General features: G+C 40.5%; 3 long non-coding RNA genes across 6 annotated transcripts; 2 read left to right on the top strand and 1 right to left on the bottom strand.

Annotated features, from left to right (window-relative positions):
• Nucleotides 1-61: 61 nt before the first annotated feature.
• LOC119616782 lies at nt 62-17,914 on the bottom strand. Of its 4 annotated transcripts, none has more exons than XR_005232811.1 (5): nt 17,862-17,911; nt 15,787-15,950; nt 7,983-9,897; nt 1,586-7,829; nt 62-1,512 (listed from the first exon to the last, which is right to left on the bottom strand). It is a non-coding gene; the product is annotated as an uncharacterized LOC119616782 (long non-coding RNA). The 4 variants fall into 4 exon arrangements; XR_005232812.1 differs by having other exon boundaries at nt 15,840-15,950; XR_005232813.1 differs by lacking the exon at nt 15,787-15,950 and having other exon boundaries at nt 17,862-17,914.
• LOC112450222 lies at nt 9,221-11,250 on the top strand. Its single transcript, XR_003038770.2, has 3 exons — nt 9,221-9,341; nt 9,615-9,879; nt 10,702-11,250. It is a non-coding gene; the product is annotated as an uncharacterized LOC112450222 (long non-coding RNA).
• LOC119616783 lies at nt 16,441-27,164 on the top strand. The gene is made up of 2 exons (XR_005232815.1): nt 16,441-16,933; nt 25,187-27,164. It is a non-coding gene; the product is annotated as an uncharacterized LOC119616783 (long non-coding RNA).
• The last annotated feature ends 3 nt before the right edge of the window (nt 27,165-27,167 follow it).

Below are 27,167 nucleotides of genomic sequence, written 5' to 3'. Positions count from 1 at the left end.
GGCTTATTCGTTTAACCAAAACCAGAAGGTGCAATAAAGCAATAAGTATATTTTCAAGGAATGTTACTTTCATTTTTTATTTGTTTTTATGATTCTTGCTTGTCATTTATTTATTTAAAAGCACACTGAGTTCACGGTGGCTGGATGAAATGTGCTATATGAATAAACTTGAATAAACGAAAAGATTTTTTATTAAAGAAAAGAAAACTTGCAGTTGAAGCTTTTCTGCCCTGCACATTCTGGTTTGAAATGAGAAAGCCTCTCGCATTAGAAGCAAAAAAATCTTCAACGACAAAAAAAGAAGTTTAGAGTATTTTTCATTTTACTTTTAGGATTTAGTCCCAGACAAGTGATAAGCTACACAAACATAATAACTTAAAAACAAAAACAAAAAAACTTTCAGAAAATTGTGGAACAATAAAAATACATTTTCTTTTAAACCAAGATACTGTGTGCTCTGACTGTGTGGTGGGGATGACTCTCAGCTACTACCATTTCAAAATTGATCTTAATATCTGTAAAATTAAATTGGATGAAGAGATTTTTGTCATTTTGAAACTTGGAAATCAGGTCTTTTTTTTACATCATATAAATGTTCACAGCAATGCAAACTTTAAATTTGAACACTGCTGTGTGTTATCTTATCAGCTGTACACATCACAGAAACATTTTTAGTATTTATGTATAAAATAACACTTTTTTTGTCTTCAGAGTCGGAGCCACAAACTTAAATGTCCAAGTTTGTTTCATGCAGCTTAAGGAAGATAAATCAAAGTTTTATAAAACATATGGGTTTCTGTGTTTTTATGTGTGTCTGAGCAGAAAAAAAGAGAACACAAAGACTGTCTTAACCAACATTTTTACTTGTAGAAATAAAAAGTTTGTGTAGCACAGCTGTAAGCGGTTTCCCCTCCCATCTCCCCTCCATCTTGTTCTCCCTCCAGGGGCTGCTCTGCTAAGTGGAAGATTAATGCTGATATGGTGTCCTGCCATCCCACTTAATGGACCTTGGCGTGATTATTTCCTGTAGTATGAGTAATCCATGCTCAGGCTGGTGAAAGGACTCCAAGCAGCAAACAAAGCTCGGTTCAGCGTGGCCCATGTTGAATCTTATTATGATTATTTCACATTGCTGAGAAATTATCATCTGGAGATCTGCTGACACGACCCCGCTGCTCCGCTTGAAGGAAAACAAGCTGCTGGAGACAAACGCAGAAAGGAGCGTTTGTTCAGGGGTGGAAAAAAGAAAAATGGGTGGTTGGTGCGTAAGCGGCACGGCGGGCAGCAGTCACATGAATCCAATTCTTTTCAAATTCATAACATCCGTTTGTCACATGATCCTCGGACACAGTGGCACAGACGTCTTTACATTTTGAAACTAGGTGCAACAAAAACACACAGCGAAAGCTTGTGCATGAGCTCCTCAGTGTCCTCATTTCCTTCCAGAGTTCCTGGGAATGTCCTTAATCAGACCTGCCTCTGACCCCCGGACCACTGAGAAGCACTTTCTCCCTGCAGACACACAAAGGGTGCAGTCAGTGTGTTGGGTTAAGAGCCATGGATTAATGAGGGATTATCCACCTACCCACAAACCACCCCTCCTGATTCATCGTCCGTTTCCATGCTCAGATGATGCTGTCATTTTCTCACACCACCGCTCAAACGCTGACCACACCGAGCTGCTTCAAGGTGAGAACGATACACTGGGAGGAGGCCAGAGCTCACCACATGGACCTGAGTACTTACACCCAACCAGGGTTCCTCTGAGGGAAAACGGAGAGTGGAGAAACAACCAGATCCTGTTAGATGGATAAACATGTTCAGGTCCGTGATGGAACGAAGGGTTCTGAATACTCTTTGTTCCTGCCATGGATTAATTTCTGGAGGCAATCCAACTCAAGATGGCCACCACAGTTGATCGACCATAGCCATCAAAAAAATGTCTGTAACCCGGTCAGTTTTACAGATATTGAGCTAAAACTGGATGTGGTTATAGCTGAGAGTCATCTTGCATTATCTTGCATTATCTTGCATTATCGGATGATACAGTGATTAATGTTGTTTTCAAGGTTTGACCAAAATAACATTTCTTGAAATAGGATGACATAAGGCAACGGGTTCCTTCAAGAAACTCTAGGCCTCTATTTATACATATGTGATTAATGTTATATTACATTAAAAAATAAGAAAACTGAATGAAGTGCTGCAAAAAGTAGAATGATTTGGAAGTCATATAAAAATGATCCATTAAACAGAAACAAGAGCAACGTTTTTGTAACAAATATCAAAAATCAGAAAAGTTGGTGGTACGGAAGATAAAAGCTACTTTTAAATTTGATGCAAGCGTTTAAAAAAAAAAGAAAAAAAGGTTGGGACAGGAACATATAAACCACTTTGTTGCATCACCTCTTTTTTTTAACAACAAGCAATTTTCCCTGTGCAATATTCACTCAAAGTCACACTCAAGCACATACAGTAATTTCCAGTACAAAAATAAGCCCTTTTTTCCAAATAGATTGATTTAGTTGACTTTTTAGGACTGCCTAAAGAAATTACCTGATGATTTCTTCACACTGAGATCGTTACTCAGTGAAGGAGGATCCAGAAATGAAACGTCAACAGAAATATTAGATCAATATCTACAGAAGGTAGAAACAAAAACAGGCATATGGTATATTCCAAAAGTTAACTAAAAACAAAAAGAGAAAAACAACTGAGAAAATTAAAATCACCTGAAGGAATACATTATTTTTCCTTTAAACTAAGATCATTTTCTGTTAAGAGATGATGGAGTTTTGGCCTTTTTGGTCAATTCTTAAACAAAACATTGTAAATTATTGCACGTGATATTATGAGACACTGTGTGATCTGGTAGTGCTTGAAATATATGTTAAAAATGACTCTCAGCTACGTCCACACCAAATTTTAGCTCAAAATCTGTAAAATTGAAAGAGCTATAACCATTTTTGTTTTGACCAAGGTTGACTTCTTGTGTCTGCCATCTTTAATTGGGTTGTCTCCATAAGTTAATCAGTAGTAGAGGTTCAACCAGTGATTATTTTTTGAGAGCTTCATTAAAATTTGTCCAGTGGCTCACGAGATATGTAATAAAATTACAGACAAATGAACACAAAGGGAACTACATTATCATCCGGCTTTCAGAGGCAGTCAAATGTAAGGATTACTTGTGATATATCCCAGTTTGCGCCGTGTGACTGATAATAAATCTGAGCCATGTGTCTCAATATGACATACGACCATCATCTTCTTTTCTTCACCTGCTAATTCACAGTAATTTGTGGCCTTGGGCCTCGTGGAGACAACATCCCCCTGTTTTTTTTTTTTCTTTCCATGTATCGGACAATTGATTTAGCAGTCATTTTCATTAGGAGGGTGCAGCGAGAGTAAGAAAAAGTGAGAACATCACGTGTGACGGCGGAGCTGCAGCCTCAGAGGCCGTGAGCCTCTGTGGTTGCGCGGGGCAACAGTCAGATAATGGATGACGAGGCCTCTTGGAGCCAGACGTTCCATTAGATTTTGTTAATGCAGTCAGAGGAGGCTGGCGTGGCTCATCCGCCTTCATATCCACTTTCAGAGACGCTCACTCACTCAGACCACTGGATTCAGCCCATCTCCCTCCTTATTGTCTTGCTTTAGGTTTTCCTTTGAGTTGTACGATACATCTCATTGTCCCTCCTCACCTTTTAAGCTCTCTGTCTTTGTTTATCTCACTTTTTGAAATGAAACCTGAGATATTTCTGCAGGCATTTGCCATAGTCTTCTTACAGCAACGATCATTGCACAAGGGGCAGGTACACATTGTCTCTGAATTACTACTGGAAGGCGAATTACACTTCTGTAATCAAGAATTCTTGGAAGCAGGTTTTTTTTTTAAACTTATGTGCTTTTAAAAAATGCAACACATGCATGTCAGTTTAGCATTTGTGGTAAAGTGGAAACTCTGGCGTTGGGAAAGAGGTGCATGTGTCATGACTTCGGTAATCTGCAGTCAGACAGAGTCCGCAGAGAGTTTCAGTTCTCCGTGAGCTTTACATTCAGCGGGTGTGAATGAGAGAAATCCATGAATGAAAACATACAGAAGAGACAAGTGTTTGCATCAACTGTTTGTAGCAATCAGCTTATGTGCTGAAACCTAAACATCATGATGGGAAACGTGATGAAAGGTTTTCTTATTGTGTTGCTAATTTCAGCCCTGTTCAAGTTTTTATAATTTCTTTTTCTTTTTTTGAAAGTAGTTGTATTTTTTTAAACCTGACAGAAATATTTTGTGCCCATTTGGACAAGAGAGACACAATTTAATGTCAAAATACCAGATGAAGAGACAAATAAAACAAACATTTTGATAATCCAGAGCTGATTAACTTATGAAATTTTTAAGTTTTTCTAAATTTTGCTAACATGTTTGGTAAATTTTGCTTAAAGATAGAGTATTTTTATGTCTCGTGTTTAGTTACATCAGTTAAAATTTATTCCCAAAGTTTCCCTCATCCCTCCAAAATGTGCCATTTACACTCAGTGAGCGCTGCCTTGAACCTTCCCCCTCCCTGTTCCAGCGAGGCCTCATGATTTTTCATGCCAACCAGAGAGACCCTGGTCTCTCCTAGGCTCTCCACGGCTGTAAATCCTTGTCATACTTCCCTCGTCTGAGCTGGTGCATCACAATGGACGCCTGTGCGCGCCGAGCTCGCCGTGACCTTCTCCCTCAGCCAGCTGAGCGGGAAGCTGCCTCTCTGGCAGCCTAACAAGTACAAAAACAAATTGCAGCAGGTTAGAAGTATGCAGCGTGGGTCGGACTTGTTAATGTAATGAACTTGGCTTCATGGAAATACAAGGCAATTAAACTCCCACGCTGCCTCCCTCGGGCCCAGACAATCCGACTGAAGGGGGGTGTCAGGGTGTGAGGGGGGACCATCAATTGGGGGGGCTTGGCAGAGAAAATAGAGCCATTTAGGAGGCCCACAGGAGAGGGAAGTGTGCCGACAGTGATTGAGCTTAAACACCAATTAGTCACAAGGCCACCTCATCCTGAGGTCACATCAGGCCAGTGGGAGCTATGTCCGACCATCGCTCACACTACGGCTGTTTATTTTGCTCTTTTCGCCGGCCTGATTGGCCTGATTGTCGGCTGATTGCCAGGAAGGTTTGGATCATTCATGGTGCTGATGAACAAACAAAGATCGGGGTGTGTATCAGCGTCGCTGTCGTGGATCTGAAACACAGCACCTGCTTGTTTCTCTCAGGAACGGAAACTTTCATTTTGACGAGTCTTTTTGTCCCATCTTTTTGACAGAAAACACTACTTCCTTCTTGCAGATGATTAAATAAAACTGAGGTTCTGTAGACATTTTTCTCAGAGTAAAGCACATTTGAAAATACATTAACTACTACATGATGACAACTCTTCCAGAGGTGCAGCGTTAGGGAAGAGGAGACACTGAGGCTTAGTTGAGGAATTTATTTCACCGAGTCTCCAGGTTGAACAGGATACAACATGCATCAACATTTAAATGTTTGCCTACTTACAGAGCTAACATTTTCTCTATGTGTATGCTACAGTAGTGTTACATTACAGAGTCTCTACATTACAGAGAAGACCCTGCACCAGCCTCTGTGCTTAAGGCACTTAGTCTTAAATCAAGTAAAGACAGAAATGTGAGATCAGTAAAGCAGAGAAGAAGACAGAAACACTCATACTAATAGATTACTACTTTCTGAAAAACACAGAGGGGGAAGTGAAAATGCAGCAACTGAATCAATGCAGTGGGTTTTCTCAGTACAAATATCGGATGGCATCATATGATTTTTTACATATTGGATAAGATGAGCTGTTTTCAGCTCTTTATTCACTTAGCCTAGCAAGAAGCCTAAAAACATAAAACAAGTTTGTTTTTTTAATCCAACCCTAACATCGTCTTATGTGTTCACACGAACCCCAGGAAAGAACTACATTTTACAAACACATAATCTAGCATCCCATAATAATCACTGCAAACGCAATTTCAAGACTCGAGTAAGAGCAGCTGCTTTTAAGATGCTGGTTGATGAAGACAGAGACAGACGTGTGTTTGGCTGTCTTCGGGGGTTTTTTGAACAGCTCTTGCAAAGACAAATTCAATCCCAGAGGAGTTGTCTTTGAGAGGCTCTGAAGGCTGAGATTTCATTCACTATCAGTGGATATTGGGACATTAAAAGGTTATTTTAACAATTTTGTTTTCTTTTATTTCTGACCAATATGTACTTTTTTATTTAACACTAATATAACATAATTGCTTAGCCTAAATAAACATGTATCTAACAGCACTTAGAAGAACTTGAAAACTGAAAAAAGTAAGTATAGAGGAGCTTTCTTGCTTAAAAAAACTAAATAGTGTGCTACAGTGAGCTGGTTGTGGCAGCAGCTGCTGCATCATTTTCCTATTTGATAATTGGTTAAGTATGCACAGGCAAGGCTGATTGCCAGTTTTTTTAAAAGATGGCAAATATCAGCCAATTAATCAGTCTTCCTCTGGTGGGTTTCGATCAGAGATGTCTTCTAATTAATTCCCTGTTTAAAGTTTACAGAAAAGTGACTTTAATATAAGGTTGAAACGTGTTTGAATATGATAAAACGTGTGATGATCGCCACAAGCCTCACATCGCCCCAGCAAAACTTGAACCAGAACCCAAACTTGAGATGCTTAATTTGCCTCAATCAGGAGGGCCTGATCCCCGAGCTTTTCCTCCATCTGGTTTGTCAGTGGATGTGTTGCTGTAAGGATGCTGCAGGAAGCTGAGCCAACAGCTGTGGGTTTTGTTGTTCTCAATCCTGCCTGCCAGTAGAGGGTTAAGAGACAAGTCCAATATCTGCCAGCAGCCCATCGCTGAGCTGCTGTAACTATTTGCCTCCTGAACTATTCTGTATTTCCTCTTCTTTACTCTTGGATTTATTGTTTTTTATGATTCTAAATATTGGCTGGTGTTGGCCAGATGCAAAAGTGTGAAGGAGGAAGTCAGAGGAGGGACACGGTTGAAATTCTAGCAAATTTTCAGGGAGTAATCTGGACCGAGCACAAATAGGAGAGAAAGAGAGAGAGAGAGAGAAAGTGGTTTCCGTCTCCGTCTGTTTACGCTGAAATTTGTGAGATATGAGACTTTTTTTCGCCCCCACCACACGGTTCACACTTTTTTCCTCTCGGTGGATATCTCGTACTGACTCACAGATTATCGATCTAGCTGCTTACACGATATCAGCGCAGGCCTTTAACCGGATCTCCCCTTACAAAACACAAAACATCTGTGCTGCTGACTCCCATAAAGCCAGCTGACCACCGCAGTGAGAACCTACATTCAGAACAACACAGAGCCCCTTTAGGTACGAAAGAGCTCAAAATCTGCAGGCTTTAAAGCTACCAGGAAGCCATTTTCTCACTCAGTACACATAACACCCAGGCCTTAGCAAGAACCTGTGAGGATCTGGGTTTGGCTCCGCCTTTTGGGCGGCGCTACTAATCATTACTCCACAGGTGTTCCAGTTTCCACTGACGAGACCATCTAGTACTTAAGCAGCAGGCTGAGATCAGATCTTCGCTGGAGCATCGAACCTTTTGGGTTAGATTCTCCGCCTCAGTGTCTGACCCTGATTCTTGCTCTTAGTGTTAACTTCGTTCTTTGTTTTGCCTACGTTCTAGGTTTTTGCCATGACACGACTACGGAAATTAAGGACTACTTACCTGGGACCACGTCGATACTCACCTACTGGAACTGGCTTGTTACTCCTGGAACTCTGGAACCTCTCCTCCTCTCTTCGGCGCTGAATTCATCTCCTGGACCTGTAAGCAAATAAGAAACGTTACTGGCACCACCTAGCAAATAACCTGGATCAAGACTCGTACCCGAGACTCACCCAGCTCTCCTTCTCTTTCAGACACCTCCGGATACCGCCCACTGTACATAGCTTGCACTTTGTAAATAAATTCACTTACCGTTATCTTCGTCTCCGTGTTTTGGTCTTGGTTCCGCTCTCTCTGGACAGATTCCCCTGAGTTATGACAGAACCCAAATCTGTCCCCTTACTTCACACAGGAAATGAAGAAAGAATTATGAAATGCATGAGGAAAGTAAAAACTGAGATGTGTAAATGTTTAAAAAAAGAGCTGATTCATCCTGTGAACAGATGTGACTTGTTTTATCTGTAAACCCACAGTAAATATACAGTATCTACATGTTCAAGATGAGAAAGTGATCTTGTAGATTTGTTAAAACCAATATGAGACCATAACTCATTTATTTTTTTTATAAACATAAATGCCATTTATATCATGGTGCTCACATCACAGTTCACATATAAAGCATCTTGGCATGGCAAATTGAAGGTGGTGTTTAGGGTTATAAATTATTTTTCACATAAAAGGCTATTACTTTTTAGAAACCGGGCTTGTTTTGGGACCGCATCACTCCACATGATGTCATATTGTTAGAGTTTAAACATTTAAATAGGACTGAAAGTGTTGACCACATATCACACACACAGGGTGAAAGTTAGAGGTTTTATTGTGACATGCATGGAAATGTGCAATCTCTTCCGTCTGCCTCTGGTCTGAAAAGAGACGGAGCTAATTACTGAAGAATGTTTATGTAGTTTTTCCAGTTTGTTTTTCTTTCGCAAGTAGGAAGGGAGTTGACCAGTCCAGGTCCCGAGGAGGAGGAGGAAGAAGAAGGTGGTGGAGAGTGAGCAGGCAGGTGAGGAAGAAGGTTGAGGCTTACTGTAGATCTGAGGTAAGCAGATATGTCTTGTGACACAAAAAGGCTTTTTAAAGGTTTCAACAAGAGAAGCTTAAAAGAAGTGGACACAACAAGGAGGTCTACGAGGAGAACGCAGGTAAATGGCAACTCAGGTAACAAAAACTCAAACACTAGGGCGTGGGTGGCTGAGATAACCAATGTGACTTCATCAGGGTGACTTTTAACAGGTGCTTGATTAATGAGTTGCAGGTTTGACCACTTAGGTGTGCCTGCTCACAAGCTCCACCTAGAACAGGGGTGGGCAATCCTGCTCCTCAGGGCCACTATCCTGCATGCTTTACTTGTTTCCTTGTTCCAACGCACCTGATTGGTTAAATTATCTCTTCATATTCTACAGAAGCCTGTTAATCACCCATTGATTCAAATCAGGTGTGTTGGTGCAGAGAAACAAATAAAACATGCTGGATAGTGGCCCTCAAGGACCAGGATTGCTCACCCCTGACCTAGAACAAGGAAGAGTAGAAAGGACAGGAGGAAAAGAGGAGGATGGCATGGACTCTTAACACACCTGGACCACCTGTTAGCTTTGCTAAAACCCTGTAAGTACTGAAGTGATGACTAACAGAACACAGGTGTGGCTCAGAATAAACATAAATGAATTATTTTGGTATAGAACATGAAGAAATTTCAGCGGGTTCAACAGCATTTTTCTGCCTCTAATACCATTTTAATGTAAATTTTACTCTATCAGTGATGGTCTTCCAGACCTCTACTTTTAAAAGAAAGCCATGCAGCCATGCTGCAGTTTGATTTAAATTTGAAATCCATGACCATGACTGTCCTGCCTGAGGATGTACGGGTTGTATTTGCAGAGCAGTGCGGGGTGATGGTGATGCTCGGCTCTCCTTAAGGCTGAATCCCAGATGAGGATGTGCTGGGGGCCTGACAGGAGCAGATTCATCATTCCTCACAGGCGATCCATCACCAGCAGGCAGACTGAGGTTGAGGGGGGAGTCCAGGGAAGGCCTGGGGGCTCTGAGTGTACCCCACAGGGGGCTCAGTCCAACATGTGCTTCAGGGAGCTTCCTGCAGAGCAGCGCAGTGATTGGATTACCTCTGCAGTGTCCACTTGTTGAGGTGAGAGACTGCGAAAAGCTAGAAACAGGCAGAGGTTACAGGAAATCTATTATTACCATCAGAGGAATGACAGAGTGAGATTTAGTGTTTGATTTATTACTTTCTTTTTATCAAACAGGCAAAAAATAAGAGATTTCTGATGCAAAAAACAAATGGTACACAATGTTAAATGCAGTGCTTTGCAGTCATTTTAATGACTTTAAAAGTCTAAAAACAGTTTTTATTGCCTGCCTTTCATGCCTGTGTGTGTTTGTCTGTCTGTTAGCAAAATATCTCATAAACCAGAGGACAGATTTGAATGCAATTTAAGTAACTTGATTCAAGATGGCTGCCACAGCTAATCAACCTTAGAAAACACAAAAATGGCTACAACTCAGTCAGTTTTCTGCATATTGAGCTGAAAGTTGGTGTGGTAGTAGTTGAGAATCACCCCCCTTATATACTCCAAGTGCTACCAGATCACACAAGATCTTTGTTTAAAACTTTGGCATAAAAAACCGGCAGGTGATATGGATTCCTTTGAGCAATGCTGCTTTTAATATTTCATTTTCAGGATACTGCTGACAAACTGTTCCCCCATATTTGTTTTGGAAGATATGTTTTTTTTTTTTTTTTTTCAAGGAGGGCCATCTCACCTCGCAAAACCAGAAGCTTTCAATCAAAAGCAGATTTTAGAATAAAAATCCCTACATTATATGCAGGGTTTTAAAACCTCGACTGCGTCCGAGGGAACACGTTTCTGCCTGTAAACGTGTCCGAGCCTGTTTTATTTCTATAAGCATCGTGTGTGTGTCCCCTCGCTCTCTCCCACCACCTGTGCAGCTGTCCTTTGATGCGGGGCAGTGGTGTGTCATCCAGATGTGGCGGCAGAAGAGCGAAGAGTTCAGTTAGTCCCTGGGGATTTCTCCCCTCCCCGATCCCCTCACACCAGCAGGGCTGCCGGGACGGACCCCGCAGCCGACATGTGTGTGCATCTTTCCTCTCATCTCAAAACAACTCTCTCCTCTCCTGTATCTCTGCTTATCTGCTCCATCTTACCTCTTCACCCCTTCATCCTTCTCTTGGTTTTCAGGAGGCCTCATGTTTTCCCAGCTGCTGCTTCTTTTCAACATATTCAGTTGGATATTGTTATCGCACAAAGATCTACTGTAAGGGCTCAAGGGTAGAGTGAAATCCTTGTGGCTCTCTCCTGCAGTTAATTTGCTTCACTTTGTTGTATCTGTATGTGTTTCCTTGTGCTTGTTCATTTACATCATTGTGCTGCCTCCTTCAATAGGCCTTTCTCAATCCGGAGCAGGGGAGGCACAGGTGTAATTCATAACACGACGCCCCGGGGGCCTTGTTGCTGCAGACTCGCTGTCACGGCTCACAGAGACGCTGGGATTTTGTCTGAGGCATTGTTAATAATATTAGACACACCTGTGCTGCTCCTGCTGTGACAAATCAAAATGTCTGTTTGGGGAAAAAAACGACTGGAGAAAAACTGAAACCAGCGTCCTAAACAAATAAAAGCTGTGCAATTCATTGCTTTAGACACATTTTGCTGTAGAGTCTGTTTCTTATGCCTGAGAAGTTTGGGAGAAAAGTCCAACCGAGGGGTCCTCCAGGCAGCCTGCATCACACACAATCCCTCTTCTTTAAGGGCTTACAGCGTAAAGTCCATGAGATTTGGGGAACATATGTGTTGATATTCACTCAGGACTTATCTGTGTGTGTTGGCTTTTATTTCACTTACTTTTTTCTGGCTAACAATAGAGAGCACAGCTGCAGAGAAGGTGCTCTTAAAGGAGTCAGGCTTCTTTCTTCCTATTTCGAAACTCAAATTTGCAGCTTTCGAGGTCATTTTTTGACATCTAAGTACAAAGATTTTCTGCAAATGCACTGTGCAGCTTGTACATAGAAGATGGACAGTGAGAAACAACGCTTCTGCACGTTTTCATGGTTGTATGATCATTATCAAAGGGTTTGTCTTCTTTAATATAGCAGGAGGTTTATTTTGTAAGACTGTTCCAATTCAAGAAAAAGCGGCAAATGCTTTAAAGCTGGACTGACTTGTGACTGACAAGTTGCACACAGTGTGTGCCACATGGTCTGCATGTGGCACATTTTAACCTTAGGTTAACAAAATTTATTGTTTTACCATATTTTCTTTTTTTATTCTGTTTGTTTCAACCTGGCAAGTATTAAAAGCGAATTCCAAACTTTTCTGTATTTTTCAAGCCTGCCTGTGGAGTTGTCGGAGGTGCAGAACCGTAAAAACTGGATCTAAATCAGAACATGATCACAGAAAAAGAAATCAGCTTTAGAGAAAAACAAAATCTGAAACGTTTCAATGCAAAGTAAAAAAAAAACCCAAAACCATAAAACCCAGAGCAAAATCTTTAAAGATGTTAACTGGACTGATTGTCACATGATACAGAATTTTTTTTTTTTTTTTTTGTGGTGTTGTTTTCCCTCTGCAGCTGCCTTTTGTGAAGAGGCGAGTTATGGTTCAGGCTGGAAACAGGATGTGGGCAGGAGTCACAGTGCCACTGGAGCTCATTTGCATTGATTATGAGTAAGTTTGGTGTGTGTCCAGTAAAATGTTTGGGTCGCAAATCGTTGGTTTCTCTTTTTAGAAATGAGCTTCATCTGGGCAACATGCATGACTCTTCCCTCCAACTTGCCTTAAGCGTAGCTCTTTTTCCTGGCAGAGCAGCCTCCGTGGCGTCCCTGCTGGCACTGTCCTCGGCCCACCCTGTTGCTCTCCTCCCTGAGTCTGTCATCAGCCTCGCCTCTGTCTTTTTGCTCTGGCAACTCGTGGGTTAGTGCCAAAATAGAGGACTACAGGACGGGGCAGGAAAATATTTAAATGTATTTAATCTAATAGGCAAACTACTTCTGCGGTGTGCCTTTTTTTTACTTCAAGTAGAAACAAAAATCTAACATTGGCTGTCAAAAAGAAAAACTGTCACAGAATAACAGAGAAATAGAGTAAAAGGTTAAAACAAACAGTTGAAAAGTAAAAGTGTTAACGAATCTTTGAAAGCCAAACATTTATTAAATGATCTGAAAAACGTTCCGACTGACTTGGTCTCCACTTCTGTTTTAGTTGTTAAAGTACGACCTGAAACCTGCTTTATTTTTTTCTTATAGGCGCATTATTTTTGTTAACGAACTGCACTGGAGCAGAAAGCATCCTGTATTGAACAGCACTCAGACATGCTCTAACTATCCAAAATGTTTCTGTAGGATGAACAACACATACATGGATATCATTTGACCATTTTTTTGGTCCTCCAAAGCTCAGGACAAATTCAGACAAATTCCTGAATCTAGATAAAATGAAAGCTTTCATAAACTGACATAAAATCCTCTAATGGTTGTTGAGACTGTTTGTGTTGTGACTATAACTTTGTTCAAATGACTTATTAGCAGAGTTTCTAGACTCCAATGAGCAAACGACCTGATCATAAGTTTCTGCTGCTGTTTCATGGCTAAAAAGTTTAGTCTAGTGTGTCCATTTAGCTTAATAAACTACAAATTGTTCAAATGATCTGTTTCCTCTCACAGTGCAGTTTTATTTATGATGATAAGTGTCAACACATTGTGTAAATCTCTAGGTGCTATTTGATATTTTATGTGCTGATTATTTCTATTCAGTCTTCTATTCAGTAAAGCACAATGCTTTACTGATTTCTTTTTTCAACAGTGTTGCTTTCTGTCTGCAGACATTATCTTATGTTGCAGATTTAAGCACAGACCTTGAAGCGCCGTCTCCGCTCACTGTCTGAGATTTCCCTAAAATGGCTTAAACGTTTCCAAAAAGTCATGTGACCTAACTCTGAATGGTGAGCTTCCCTTTGAAGATGTATTGTCTTTCTGCGACCATATCACTCAAACATGTAACTACATGTACACACTGCGACTTGTGTAACAAAGTGAAACTGTTTGCTTACGTCTAAAAAAACCGCTCTGCTTGGTATTTTAGTGAATGTTTGCTTTAAGTGACTGAAAATGAGAGGATGATCCCACTCAGACACCCTGCATTTTCTCTTCATCCTGCATGTGGAAAGTCTGAATGCTTCAGACGACTTTAAACAAACAAATAAGACTAGAAGGAAAATCTGAGAAATGCAGCCAAACATCAGCACCTTGGTTTGAATAATGAGCGTCTCCGCCTGGGAACTTGGCTGGTTTTGCGCTGACATGGTATCACCTATGTGAGCCATGATGGATGCTGGCGTGCCACGCCGTGTCTTTGTCCCACAAAAACTTTTTTTTCCCAAGCGGGGATGATTCTCTAGTTCTCACAATGAGCTGTAACTTCTTGCAGCAAGACTTTAAATTATTTTTTTCTGCCATCACTTTACTTTAGTTTGACCTAAACTCTTGACAAATTTATTTTTTCATTAAGTTCTCTTTCAATTGACTATTTTCAGAATGAGCAGTAGAAACCCTTGAATTAAAAATGCTTCACAAACTAAGAAGGGTTTGGATGTTGGGAGGACATGGTTTAGATATTTGTGGTTTAATCAGTTCAGACACAAACACTTGATCGTGTTTACTTGGAGAACTGCCTGAGTAATGAATGTAATAGTTTTTTTTTTTTACTTTTTTATTCTATTGGAGGGCACAGACAGATGTGGAAAAGTCGTTTTAATGAGTTAGTTCATCCTCTCAAAATGCAGACCATTAGCGCCTCTTCTTTTCTATTTTTCATCATTTTTTTAATGTGTACACAGCAGTTTTGGATTTTTTTTTTCTTTTTCAATTTTTATTTATTAAGTTCTAAAATTGCACTGATTTTTCACCTTTTAGATATTTTTGAGAATAGTTGTTGCAGCACCAATGAAATCTTGTATAATTAGGAAATTTTAAGTATGTGTATGAACATTTCCTTAAGACTTTCTCCAACTTTTCTTCTTCTTTTTCATCTTCCTGTTATAATTACTGCCAAAGAGCCTAATAGCTCTGTCACTACTGTGTTTAAAAATTGCAAAAACTTGCATAAAACCTGCCTATTTTATTAATTTTTTCCAAGTGTAGCTGAGTCCAAACTGGACAGAAAAGATGTTCTGGATTTACTTTCATTTGGATCAAAACTGTGAGTCCCGACTGAACAACCTAATAGATGATTGAGTCTTCAGTCAGTGTACAGAATCGGGCCTGAAGACCAAGTGTCAAACTGGTTTATGTCTGTGTTTTTAAATGCTAATGAAACATATATTTGATATATTTTCTAAACTATGTTTTGTTTTGATCCGGGATCTGCTGGGATTTTATTATTTGGTGTTCACTGGCTTTGCTTTAAACCCAGTGTCTTTATATTTATTTGTACCGTTCTTTATTATAAAATATACAGTACTGTGTAAAAGTCAAAACCCTGTAATTTCTGTATGTTTTGCTTTAAAGGAGCCAGGCTCTCTTGTAATCATTTAAAGTGGGTTTTAAAAATGAGGAAAGAGGTCAAAAGAAGTGTCAGAAATCAGCAGGAACAGGACCTGATGGTCTTTAAGAATAAAGCTTGTATTTTTTGATCAAATGCATGTCACCCACCCCCTCGCATGGCAAAGTTTCTCTGTTGGTGCTCAGAGTATGTGATGGGGATGATTCTCAGCTGCTTCCATGCTGCTTTTTAGCTCCGTATCTGTAAAACTAACCGAGTTGTAGCCATTTTTGTGTTTGCTAAGTTTAATTTGCTGCCATCTGGAATGAGGTTGACTTCAAAAGTTAATCGGTTTCATCCAAAGTCCTCTAGTTCATGTGATATTTTGCTGACAGCCACCTTTCAACCACCTTTCATGGCGGTAGGTGATAATGAATTGTGGCTCGAGACTTAAGCAGGTATTTTGTGCAGAGTAAAAACAGGATTACTGTTTTAAAAGCGCATATGCTTCTTAGTTTGTAAAGCTACAGCTTACATACAAGTTAAAAGTTGTTCTCTTCATTATTTGACTTTTTCTGCATCGGCGCCTTACACCATTCAGTTCTGCAACGGCAGGTAAACATCTGAGACGACCATAAGACAAACAGAGAAGCACAATCGATGCCTCTCAGCCTCCAGAAATTTAATCCTGCCCTTTGATTCCCTGAAAGCACAAAAGAAACAACAGAGAGACGGTGTCCCTTTAAGGAGGAATTTCACAGAGGAAGATGAAAAACTGCAAGCAGGGAAGGAGAGGTGTGTATGCATACGTGTACATGTCAAACTGATAGACACTTAGGTGAGACGGAGACAAGGAGGGAGACAGAGGAAAGACAGCTAAGGAGAAAGCTAAAGACAGAGAGACACAACATTGCATTAGACACTAAGAGCCATTCCTTGCTCGCTAAAGGCTAATGCAATTGCCACACAATAAGAGTGTCTCAGCGGAGGCTGTAAAAAGAACCAAGGAGAGGGGAATGTAAGAGGAGAGGCGGGGAGGGAGGCAGGGACGGAGGGACGGGGGGGGTGAGGAGGACTGGCAGCTCTGCCTTCAGACTCTCATATGAATCTCGTGGGACAATAGGAGAAAGTCTCTGTGTCTTTACTGTAACTGTGAGTGGCTGCTGTGTCCTCAGAGTGATTTATCNGAGCGCCTTTGGGGAGCAGCAGGAGGCGGAGGGGGAGTCCTGGGCGGCGGCGATCAACACAGAGCTGAGTGCTGTGCCTCCTGCAGAGAGGGACGAAGAGGAGGAGGAGGAGGAGTGGCACGAAGGAGGAGATCCTGCAGTCAGCAAGCAGACGGTAAGAACCAGGAAACACTTCTCTCTCTTCCTCCTTCTGTATTTCCTCCTCCTCCTCCTCCTGTCTCAGCTTCTTGCTGGGCTGTGGGGCTCAGGGAACCGGCTCTGGACAGAGCGGGACATGACAGCCTCCAGAAAAAGACACCCTGGCTCAGAGGATTGCACTGCCGAGTGACTTTTGGAGCTGAAATGACTCAGTCAGAATTTCAGTCAGCCAATCAGATGATTAGTTAGTCAGCCAGTAAAGCGGTCACCGGGATCCTTCCCAAACACCTCTCCCACTTTGTGAATATCCTCATCTGAACCCTCTGATGTGACTCAGGTTTAACCAGGACCTGTGAGCACGGTGAGTGGAAAACTCTCTGTCTCCCACACACTTCTTTTTCTTCTTTTCTACTGTTGGGTTCAGCGTTCCTTTTACAAGTTTTATTAGTTTAGCTCTGTTGTGCCTCTATTTGTTTTTGTCTTTCCCCTTCGGCAGCTGACTTGTAACAAACACATGACAGCCAATCTGATCAAAGCCTGGTGTTTGCATGTCACGGTTCAGCTTTGATCTCTAGATGAAGACACTCAGGAAGACAGTGCATCTGCTTATGAGACGAGTAGATGATGTTTTTTTAAGTCACATTTTGGTGTCTCATCGTGTAATCGTGAAGACGAAGCCAACTCAGGGGAGGTTTCTGAGAACTGTAATCTCTGAGAACTGAAAAAAAAAAAGACATTGCACGCACACACCTGCACAGCTTCTTGCCGCTGCTGCTCAGTAATCTCACATAATCTCCCCACTGTTTGCAAAAGGAGTTGGATTTGATAAACTGACCCTAAAGTCAAACGCACTGAACATTTTTTGGACAAATTGTTCGAATAGTTGAGCCTGTTCCAAGGCTTTATCTGTGTCTGCTAAATGAGTGAGTTGTTCCCAGAGGAGACTTGTTAGGAAGCTAATGCACTTGGAGAAGCTGTAGATCATGTACAGTTTACAGAGCACAGCCCTTTCTCCCAGAAAATGTTTGTATTATTGTTCTTACGCAAGTCACATATTAACATTAACCCTCCTGATTAAAGTCATAAGCAGCCATTTAGCCAAGAAATCAACAAAAAGCTGGAGAAAGAAATCGCAAAGTTGCCACAGCTCATCAACTAAATGCTCGTCGGCAAAAACGGAGCTCAATATGAGCAAAACTTAGGATGATGATCAATGTAATTCAGTCTTCTAACCATGTATTTATGTTTTCTGGTCTTTTGCTTTGAAATTCATTAAAAACAAACCTTACCTCACAGTAGAAGAAACTATTCACTAGAGCAGATGCAGATATGGGCGTTGTCTTCAGAACAATGAACAGATGTTTACTATTAGGAACGGTTGTTAATTGTGTTGACATAGATAGATAGATAGATAGATATAGTGGGTTTTTGTGGAAATGTTATGAGCAATTAATATCTTATCTACTGTACGTAACTCTTTGAATGACCTCAGTTTGTAAAAAAAGAGTTTAATTCTGACCAGACTGATGAGCTAATGGCTAGTCCCAGTGTGGCCAAGACCAACAAGGTTTGCCATTTTCTTAAAACAACTCAAAGATGTCACTGCCGTTCATGCAAACACTATTTCATCGCTCTCAGTTTGATGTCACCCAGTTATTTTTATAGAACTTTATGGTTATTTGCTAGCAGAGGCAGCAGCAGCTAGCTGTAGCACTTCCAGGCAATTTGATGCACGTCCATCGGGAGCATCATGTCTGCCAGAAAAGCTGTGTAAAATGAATGGTGGTGCTACGTTGGCAGCAATCCACTTTGGGTTTAACTCCACTCGGACTAATTGTTAGCTTGTCTGAATTAAACTGTTTCTCCAACTTAAAGTCCTTCAGAAAGCTATCTACAACAGGTAGGATATTAACTGTCTAAAACATTTCACTAGAACCTCACTTCAAAAGATCTGAACCATTCCTTTAAGTCCAGCCATGTGTCTACCACAGAGTATTTTTTTTATTCTGAGCTGAAGTATTTAAAACACACATCCAAAGCCTTCATAGCCAGCAACCAAATGAAGGAGCCTTTGATAGGCCTCGACTGGTGCATATTTTCTTTTTATGACCAACGAAGTAGTAAACAGCTTGCCTTGTTGGCTCTGGAGCGAGACTTAAGAAATGAAAAGCCTGCTCACACACACAAATGCAAAAACACAAGCGAAAGCACACACACATAAACAATAATATCACAAAAAATGAATGTGGACGGCACAGAGACTTCCACCGCTGAGCGACACCGCTAGCTTGATGGGTTTGCCAGTTGTTAATCAGGTTTGTTGTGCTACGCCTGGCCGCTGCAGACACAGCAACAGCAGCGGTAGCCTCGAATTGAAGCCATGTGTGGTGGAAAAACAGGCCCCAGTTTGTGGAGAGATTGCATGCTTGAAGTGGGAGGGAGCCTGCTGGTTGCAGAGGTCACAAGCCGAGCACGCCAACTCCTCTTGGATCCGCTCACACGCCATGCTGACAGAAGCATCTCAATAGTTCCTCCCAAACCGCCTCCTCTCTCCTCTTTAATCTGATATAATTGGAACGGCGTATCAGCTGCCACTGCCACATATAAATATTTCCCAAACTTTACGGCTTCTTCAGATCAGATCAGGACACCTAAGGAGTTCCTCCCAGCAGGTTTTAACCCTTAAAAGGCCATGTCAAAAAATAGAAGGAGGGCTGTGTTTAGGGTGCGTTGAAAATTTGGAAAGTGGTAAGCAGAGTTAAGTGCAGCAGGACGGACTGTATTAGCTTTGGCTCTGCTAAAAGCAGCACTCTGCACTCGTATGAACCTAGTTTTCCCATGTTGTTGTGTCTGGGTTTATTTCCCTCATGACTACGTCACCTGATCATGCTCTCATACATGCATCGCAACTTCTGCCTCACATTCAGCGCATTACTTTCTCTCCTTCAGCTCCTCTTGGGTTCTTGATAACACCCCTACCCTTCTGGTCCAAATGTTATCAGCGTAGCCACAGCTATTAGCTAATAGCTGCAAAAGCTACTATCAGATTCAGAGATAGCCCATGCCAGGCTTTAATGCAGCTCAGCCCATTTCCCCTCATGCATTACAATCGATCATGCTCCCGTCAAAGCAGAGAGGCCAAATAACTTTTTTAATTTTGTTCCTATAAGCCATTGCCTCCTTAAAGATAACGCCCGTGTGATTTAACATCAGGAACGTTTTGGCACAAAACGCTCAAACCCGCTTCAACGCATACGTCTTATTTTGTTTCCTTTCCAAGAAAAGGTTGGCAGTGATTGATTTTGCATAAAATTACATCTCCGCTGAATTGCATTAACTATGTAAAGTGGATTATTGTTAATGGGACATGTGAAAAAGTGCCTGCGTTATGCCCGCTCTCATCATCAGTCACATGGGAGGGCTGGTTTATCGAGATTGAGTGATCTAATGAGCTAAATAATGAACCCCAGACCCGGCCAACACGGCTAATGACTTTTTAATGCTCGTGGGTTCTTTAGTTACCTACAGAGGTGCGACTGGTACAGATAAGGTTCTTCTGTTTAGTCACTTGTGTTCCTCATGTGTGAAATGCTTTTACAAAGTGTTTAAACTGAGCTGTAATCTGGACTGAGCCTGAAATTTTTTTTTTTTTTTTTGAGAAGGGCACAGTGTAATAATTAAAACACAAGAATAATGAAGCTTTTCCTAGAAGGCATTCACGATGTCGCTTGTGTTTGTGCTCATTAAAAATGATGTAATTTTACAAATCCCTCAGGGTTTTTCCTTGTTTCCAAGCTTTTATACGTTCCAGTCAGGGATGGAAGTGAATCTGCATGTCAGGATTTTACAGAAATTGCTTTATTAAACCATGCAGGTTTGTTGTTTGAGGGTAGGAATGGCTGTGGAGGGAAGAAAAAAAAGAGAAACTTTTTGAAGGACAAAATCATGGTGATGTGGACTCCTGAAGCGCAAACCTTGTGTAGGTCTGGTTTGACAAACGAAGCAAAGCCTGGAAATGTGTCGCTGCTGCCCTGAACGCTGTGAAAGACAGAAACGTGTCTGGTAGAAGAAATAAAGTGGAAAAACATAACAGCCTTACATAACGCTTGAAGTTCTCTAAACCCTTAACTGATTTTTCCATCCATATTGCTTAAGAGTCCAGACTTTGCTTATAAAATCATTTTTTGATGGTAAAGTCAGATTTTATTTAAAATAAGTCGTTAATCCGCTCTTTTTGCTGAAGTCGCACAACTGACATGAGGTAATTTTTACCAAATGACACGACGCTTTACTCATTCACACATGAAGAAACAAAAAAAAAAGGTCAACTTGTCGCACCCCATCAGTCACTCAGTGAACTTGGCTTTACTTTTAAGTAAAATAACTAACAGATGCAGGCGGAGGAGGGGCAGTCAATGTCTAATTACACAGTCTCCCAGTAAATGCATAAAAAAAACACATGATTTATTCTTAAAATTGCAGAGAATTACATTTAGTTCTGTGTAAATTTGACACCAAAGCATAAATTTAGCTATAGGATACAGGAGATGCTGGAAATAATGTCTGGGAAATGTGAGTTTGATCCTAAACTTTACTTAAGATTGCACTTGAAGTTAGTTTTCGCTTACTGTTGTTGCCTATGTTCATCTGCTGTTTGGGTGATAAATTTGGACATTTTAGGGTTAGGGCTGTTTTGGTTTGAAATAGATCCTCTATCACACAGTAGAAGTGTCCATTTTAGTAATGAATTACTCCTCCCTACTTTACAAATGACATAAAAATGTGCTGTCGTTCCAAACATTACTAACCTTGTGCCCTGCATCACTAACAAACGCATTTTGTTTCATATAAAAGCCTTTATCACGGTACTGAGCTTGTATTCAGCCACCAAGCCAGCACTTAAGGGAACTTAAAGTGCCAACATTTGAATAGTTTTCTTTGTTGCTGATTACAAAAACGGCTTTGTAAATCCGAAGACCGTTAGTGAAAGTGTGACATTATTCATTAAATCCATAACAGGACTTTTCTCATGTGGTTACCCTAAATATAAAGTCTTATCTCTTCCTCACGCGTTCTAATAATCGCCTCCATCTTTTTTTTTTCCCCTCCCTCTAAACACTTTGCTTGTGTTTTGTTTAAGCAGGGTGACAAATCACTGTGGCACCAATGTGAGAAATGCAGGTTGACATCAGCGCTGGACAGCTAGATTTAGATGTTCACCACCACCTACAGCCCAACATCACCCGTGTAAACACTGCCGACCGCTCAGAACTGAGCTCCACGAGAGAGAAAGAGAGACAAAAAAGCACTTTGCAGCAAATGGTCGGTGGCTTTTCTCCTCCTATGAAGAAAATAAAACCAGAGGAACATGAAAAGTCCAACATTTGCGGATGTTTGGATTCTAGTAAATGTAACAGCCACCTGAGCTCAGCGTTGTTGACTCTCTGGCTCGCCTTCGGTCTTTTGCCCAACAAGCAGACTTGCATGAATGAGGTCAGTTTGTTCGGCTCTGAGTGCGAACGTTGCGCTTTCTAAATGTGGCGATTTGTTCACAGCTTCAACCGTCATGCCATTAAAAAAAATAACTTTCATTGGGGCTGTAAATCCTGTTTATCTGGACTCACACAAACAGGAGAAATTATATCTGGCTTTTACGAGCAACTGCAAGAGCTGAATCCAGGAGACGTTTGGAAATTGTGTCAAATTTTGTGCATCGATGGCAAAGATATTAGTCTTAATAAATCTGCTTAGAACGACCCAAGACTATACTAAAATAGAAATGACATACCCACTTTTTAAACTTTAGTCTCCTAAAAATGATAGTTCAGATCTTTTGAAGTGCGGTGCTGTATAAAGATCATAAACAATTAAAATCTTACCTGTTGCTGTAAGCTCTTTGAACAACCCCAGTTTGTTTATTTTTGACCAGATTAATGAGCAAAAGGCTAGTCTGAGTGGAGCCAAGATCAAGGTGGCTTGCTATCATCTTAAAAAATAACTTTAATCTCCACGATTTCACTTCAGTTTATCCAAACACTATGGTATAAACCTTTATGTCACAGTCAGTTTCGCATAATATGGTTATTAAGGCAGACTTTGATGGTTATTTGCAAATGTAAAAAGTAGCAGCAGCTAGCTGTAGCACTTCTGAAGCAGCCTGGGGCAGCTTTGGCAGGAATATCATCACATTTCTGCTGCAAAAAACTAGGTAATTCTGAAAGTTAAGATCTATTTCTGCAAAATAAAGTTGTTCAAATTGTTATCTAAAACAGGTAAGATATTATTTGCTCATAACCCCACTTCAGAAGATCTAAACTACTCCTTTAATGTGTCAGAAATCCAAGATTATGCTAAAATAAAGGACCTAAACGATCAATTTTTTAAACTTTATTTTTGCACCTTTTTAAAAAAGAAACCTTCACACCACATCCCTTTCTGACCACATCCGTTCTCCACGTGCCACCCTGTAATCATCCCTGCTTCACAAAGAAACGCTACATGTTTCCAGCATTCATCCATTCATCCATTCATCCCAACCTTGCAGGAGTGTCACCCGTCGTTCATGCTCCAGATAGAGTTTCACACCCCGCAAACAAACACTGAGTCACCAAAGTGTTTGAGGACACGGCCGCTCCCTTCATTCACTCACACAGCCTCAGTGTTTTCTGCGTTTCTTTCCCATAACAACACGCTCCCGCTCATGCATGCAGATGAACAAAGCACGCGCAGTCAATCTGTCTCTTTCTGCTTTACTGTTCACTGGTGCACGGCTTCACGTTCCAGATCTCGCAGTCGAAACAAACATATTTATTCATGATTCCTGTGCAGGGAGTGGCTGACTGTTAACTCTGCTTGACAGGACAGACATATTTTACTGTCTGGAGGAATTCTGCACGCCTTAGGAAAGTTGTACAACATGTGCTGCAGCTCTGTGCGTGCAGCACTATTCCCTCCTTTCATTTGAAGGTTTTTTAAATTTTTAATATTTCTATATTTTAGGGGGAATTTGATCCTAAGCTGTACTGTTTTTACCTTATGATTGTGATTTTTTTTAATTTATTTTTAATTTTTTTCAAAGTGAAAGTAAGTGATTTTATTGTTGCATTCAGTTTTCGTTTACATTTTACACAATGATCCAACTGTTGGTTGTGATTTTTTTTTTTTTATATGAAAATGTGTAATTGTGTGAATAAATCAGCTTTCATGCTCCTGTTTTCTGGTTTTTAGGTTTTCCATACAACATTTTCATACTTTGTGCTAGTTTATCCAGTTGCATATCAAAACATTCAGCTCATTCAAGAGACGGACTTTTGATTTTTTGTATCTTTTATACTTTTCAAAATGTTTAACTTTTTCTACAAATATATTTCTCATAGAAATACGTTAAATATCACTCCATTTTCTTGAACAACATTAGAAATCTGCTTCAACAGACTTGCTCTATTTTTGTCTTTTTATGTTAGTAGCTTTTAGCTATCCTTTTGCTACTATTAGCTAGCATTCTGCTACTTTTAGCCTTTTGTTGTTTTAACCTTTTAGCTAACATTTTGCTATTTGGCTATCCCTTTGCTACTTTTAGCCTATAGTTACTGTTTTGCTGCATTTAAACAACCTTTTGGTACTTTTAGCTTTTAGCTACTGTTTTGCTAGTATTTTGAGACTTTTTGCCAGTCTGACTGAATCCTGGCTTTGCCTGTAATTCAAAGGACGGACACAGGGGAAGTGACGTATTTCAATCAGGATGCACTGAAAGACAAACGCCCGGATTCAAGCTTAACCCTCACAATAAAAGACTCATTTTGGCTCGCATCTTCTGATGACACTGCAGTGCTTCATGCGAGAGCAGATCCAGACCATGCACGAAAAAGTGATCAAGGAAAGCCAGTCGAGGCTCTGCTCTAACCTCCTCCTCCGCATCGTTAAACAATCCTGTCATTATTCCTTCCCCATCAGGGTGGGCCAGGCATTTCCCTGCAAAACAGCACAAACAACAACAACAGATAATAACACACACTGGCATTGTAATTTTGCAAGAAGGAAGTTGTAAAAAGATTTTTTTTTTCTCTCCATGTCTCTCTGTGAGCCCAGTCAGTAATGTCAAAGCATCAACATTAAAAACAACAAACTTTTTTTTGAGCTGAAATACCCCCAATTAATCTGAGACTAAACAGAACCAAGTCCAGTTCTTGTAGACGGCTTAATATTTCCTAAAAAGAACACAGATCTCCTTTTGGCGCCTGTTCTCCTTGGCTGACGTGTTCTAGCAAACGTCCAGCAGAGGCAGAGAGTTGTCGTTTTAAACAAGACGTGTTTTCTTTTTGCCCTCGACCTGCTTTAAACTAACTGACCACGTAAGCCGGCTCTGCGTGTTTCGACTCCACATCTGCTGCTTCCTGCTGAGGAGTGCAACAAAAAGTCTGCAGAGTCATTCCTCATGTCTCTCAAATGTAATTTTTTTTTGTTGTTGTTATGAAGTAGCATCATCTTTCATTCCAGGCCTGCAGGAGCGGCCCGAAGTGCATCATAGATTATCATCAGGTCCAGTTCTAACATGAAGCCAGAGATTATGAGACAAATAACGTTTTCAAAATCTCGTTTTTGCTCTTTGTTTCAGGTCACAGGTGCTCCGCAGCTGCTGAGGAAGAAGAGCATCTGGAGACCAAAAAGGATGTAGCAGTAAAAAAACAAACCCAAAAAGGGCAGAGAGGGGCAGATCCAGCCTCTTGTCTGGCTGTGGTGGGGAGGGTTCCTGGCACCGTGATTTGATGCACAAAGAGAAACAAAAATCACATTGCCAGGGATTTCCACTCCTTCACAGCCCAGCAAGTACCCCGTCCTGTCCTCACACTTCCACTGCAATGGACGCGTATTTGGATGCACATATTTTCACATAATTTCTAACTCTGGCTGTTGCTATGGAGGCGAAACAATAAAAACTGAAATGATATAACATCAGTGTAGAAATACGAATTCACTATCTTAGCTGACTTGACAAGATCCATCTGTGTAATTAAATTTAAAGTTTCAAAGAAGGTTTTCTCCCTTTTAAAATGAGGCTTCAGTGTGTGTGCAGCTGTTTGAAATTTAAACCATCCTCTTTCTCTTTTTTTCCCCCCGCTCTAACACACCAAGAAGTGGATGTAAATGCACAGCAGAGTTTAGGTTTCAGCTTCTGGATTTTAGTTTTAGGGGAAATTATTCAGATATACAAGACGAGGGCTTGGATCCTTCGCACAGTCGCCACAAGAACTGCAGACTCTAAAAAACCCCACTGATTTTACCACTGAGCACTCACGTAAAGGTCTCCATAAATCTCTGCTTCCCCAGAAAGCCAGCCGCCCACTTGCTAAAGGCACAGAGCTTAGCTAATTGGTGAGCATTGATCCCTGCTATGTGTTGTTCACAGTGGCTAAGTTCAGTGCCTGAGGTGAAATAGTTGATTCGACGCCGGGGATTTGTTCCAGTGAACGGGCAGAACTTGATGATCTTGGAAACGCTGAAGGAAGGAGGGAGGAGGAGAGGAAACGAGTGATGGGAGATTAGGTAGAGATGGAATGAAGTGCAAAGGGAACAATCGGGGCCTCTCTGTGGGGGTTTTTTTTTTTCAACTCTGTGGAAATTTAAATGCAGGTTTTCATTATACGATCCAGACATCAGACAGGCTGAACCGCGTGGCTATGAAGCAAAAACTGTCTTATCTTGTTTATCTGGCATGAACCACCGCTCGTGTCAAATATACCTGACAACCTTTCAGTCTGTCCATGTGACATGGTGTTGATTTAAAAATACCACAGCTTCTGTTGCAATTTAAGGAATGTGACACTAAATATTTGACCTATTTGGTATTGAAAGATAAATCAGGACTGCTCTATCGCTTTTAATGCCATACATCCGGCAAACTTTTGCCCTTTTTCTAACCATTGACACTGAATAAAGGATAAAAATGTTAATTTCACACTAAAATTTTCTTTTGAGAAAATATTCACACCAGATTATTCTTTTAAAGTCACCACAAAGAGTTGACTTTGTTTGCAAACTATGGTTTTAAAGTCTTGATTCTGGCATTTTGGCTTTTTTTATTTTTGGAGCCAATGGAGACAATTAATGGACAGGAAAAAGGCTAAACAGCATTCTGGGAATTGACCCTCCCAAAGAATACATTGACAGCATTTTACACATTATAATAAACTCTAAAACTACATTTGAAGGAATTTTGAAATGTTTTTAAACTATTGATAAATTATTGCTAAATTAGCTATTTGAATGACTTGAAAGTCTGGTTTACACAAAATAAAGTTACATTAGTTTGCTGTAAATTGATTAAAAAAAGCTTTTAAAGAACAACTGATCAATAAAGTGAAATTAGTGTCAAACAATGATAACTTTTCCTTTTAATTAAAGTTATTTTAAAGCCAAATGAGACTTTTCCTGCTTTCTGACATGTGGTTATGCATGTATTTTATACACTTTATTATTTGACAATTTGCATAGAATAACTTATTGATGGTAGAAAATGTAAAACTTTAATGTTTTGTAAATGTTTTGTGTACTCAAGAACAAAAGGGTACAAAATAAATGCATATTTTTCCTCATTT

This window comes from Kryptolebias marmoratus, linkage group LG24 (genome assembly GCF_001649575.2).
Source record: "Kryptolebias marmoratus isolate JLee-2015 linkage group LG24, ASM164957v2, whole genome shotgun sequence".
Lineage (NCBI taxonomy): Eukaryota > Metazoa > Chordata > Actinopteri > Cyprinodontiformes > Rivulidae > Kryptolebias > Kryptolebias marmoratus.
The sequence above is the reverse complement of the archived record's forward strand: the minus strand, read 5'-3'. Positions and strand labels throughout refer to the sequence as shown.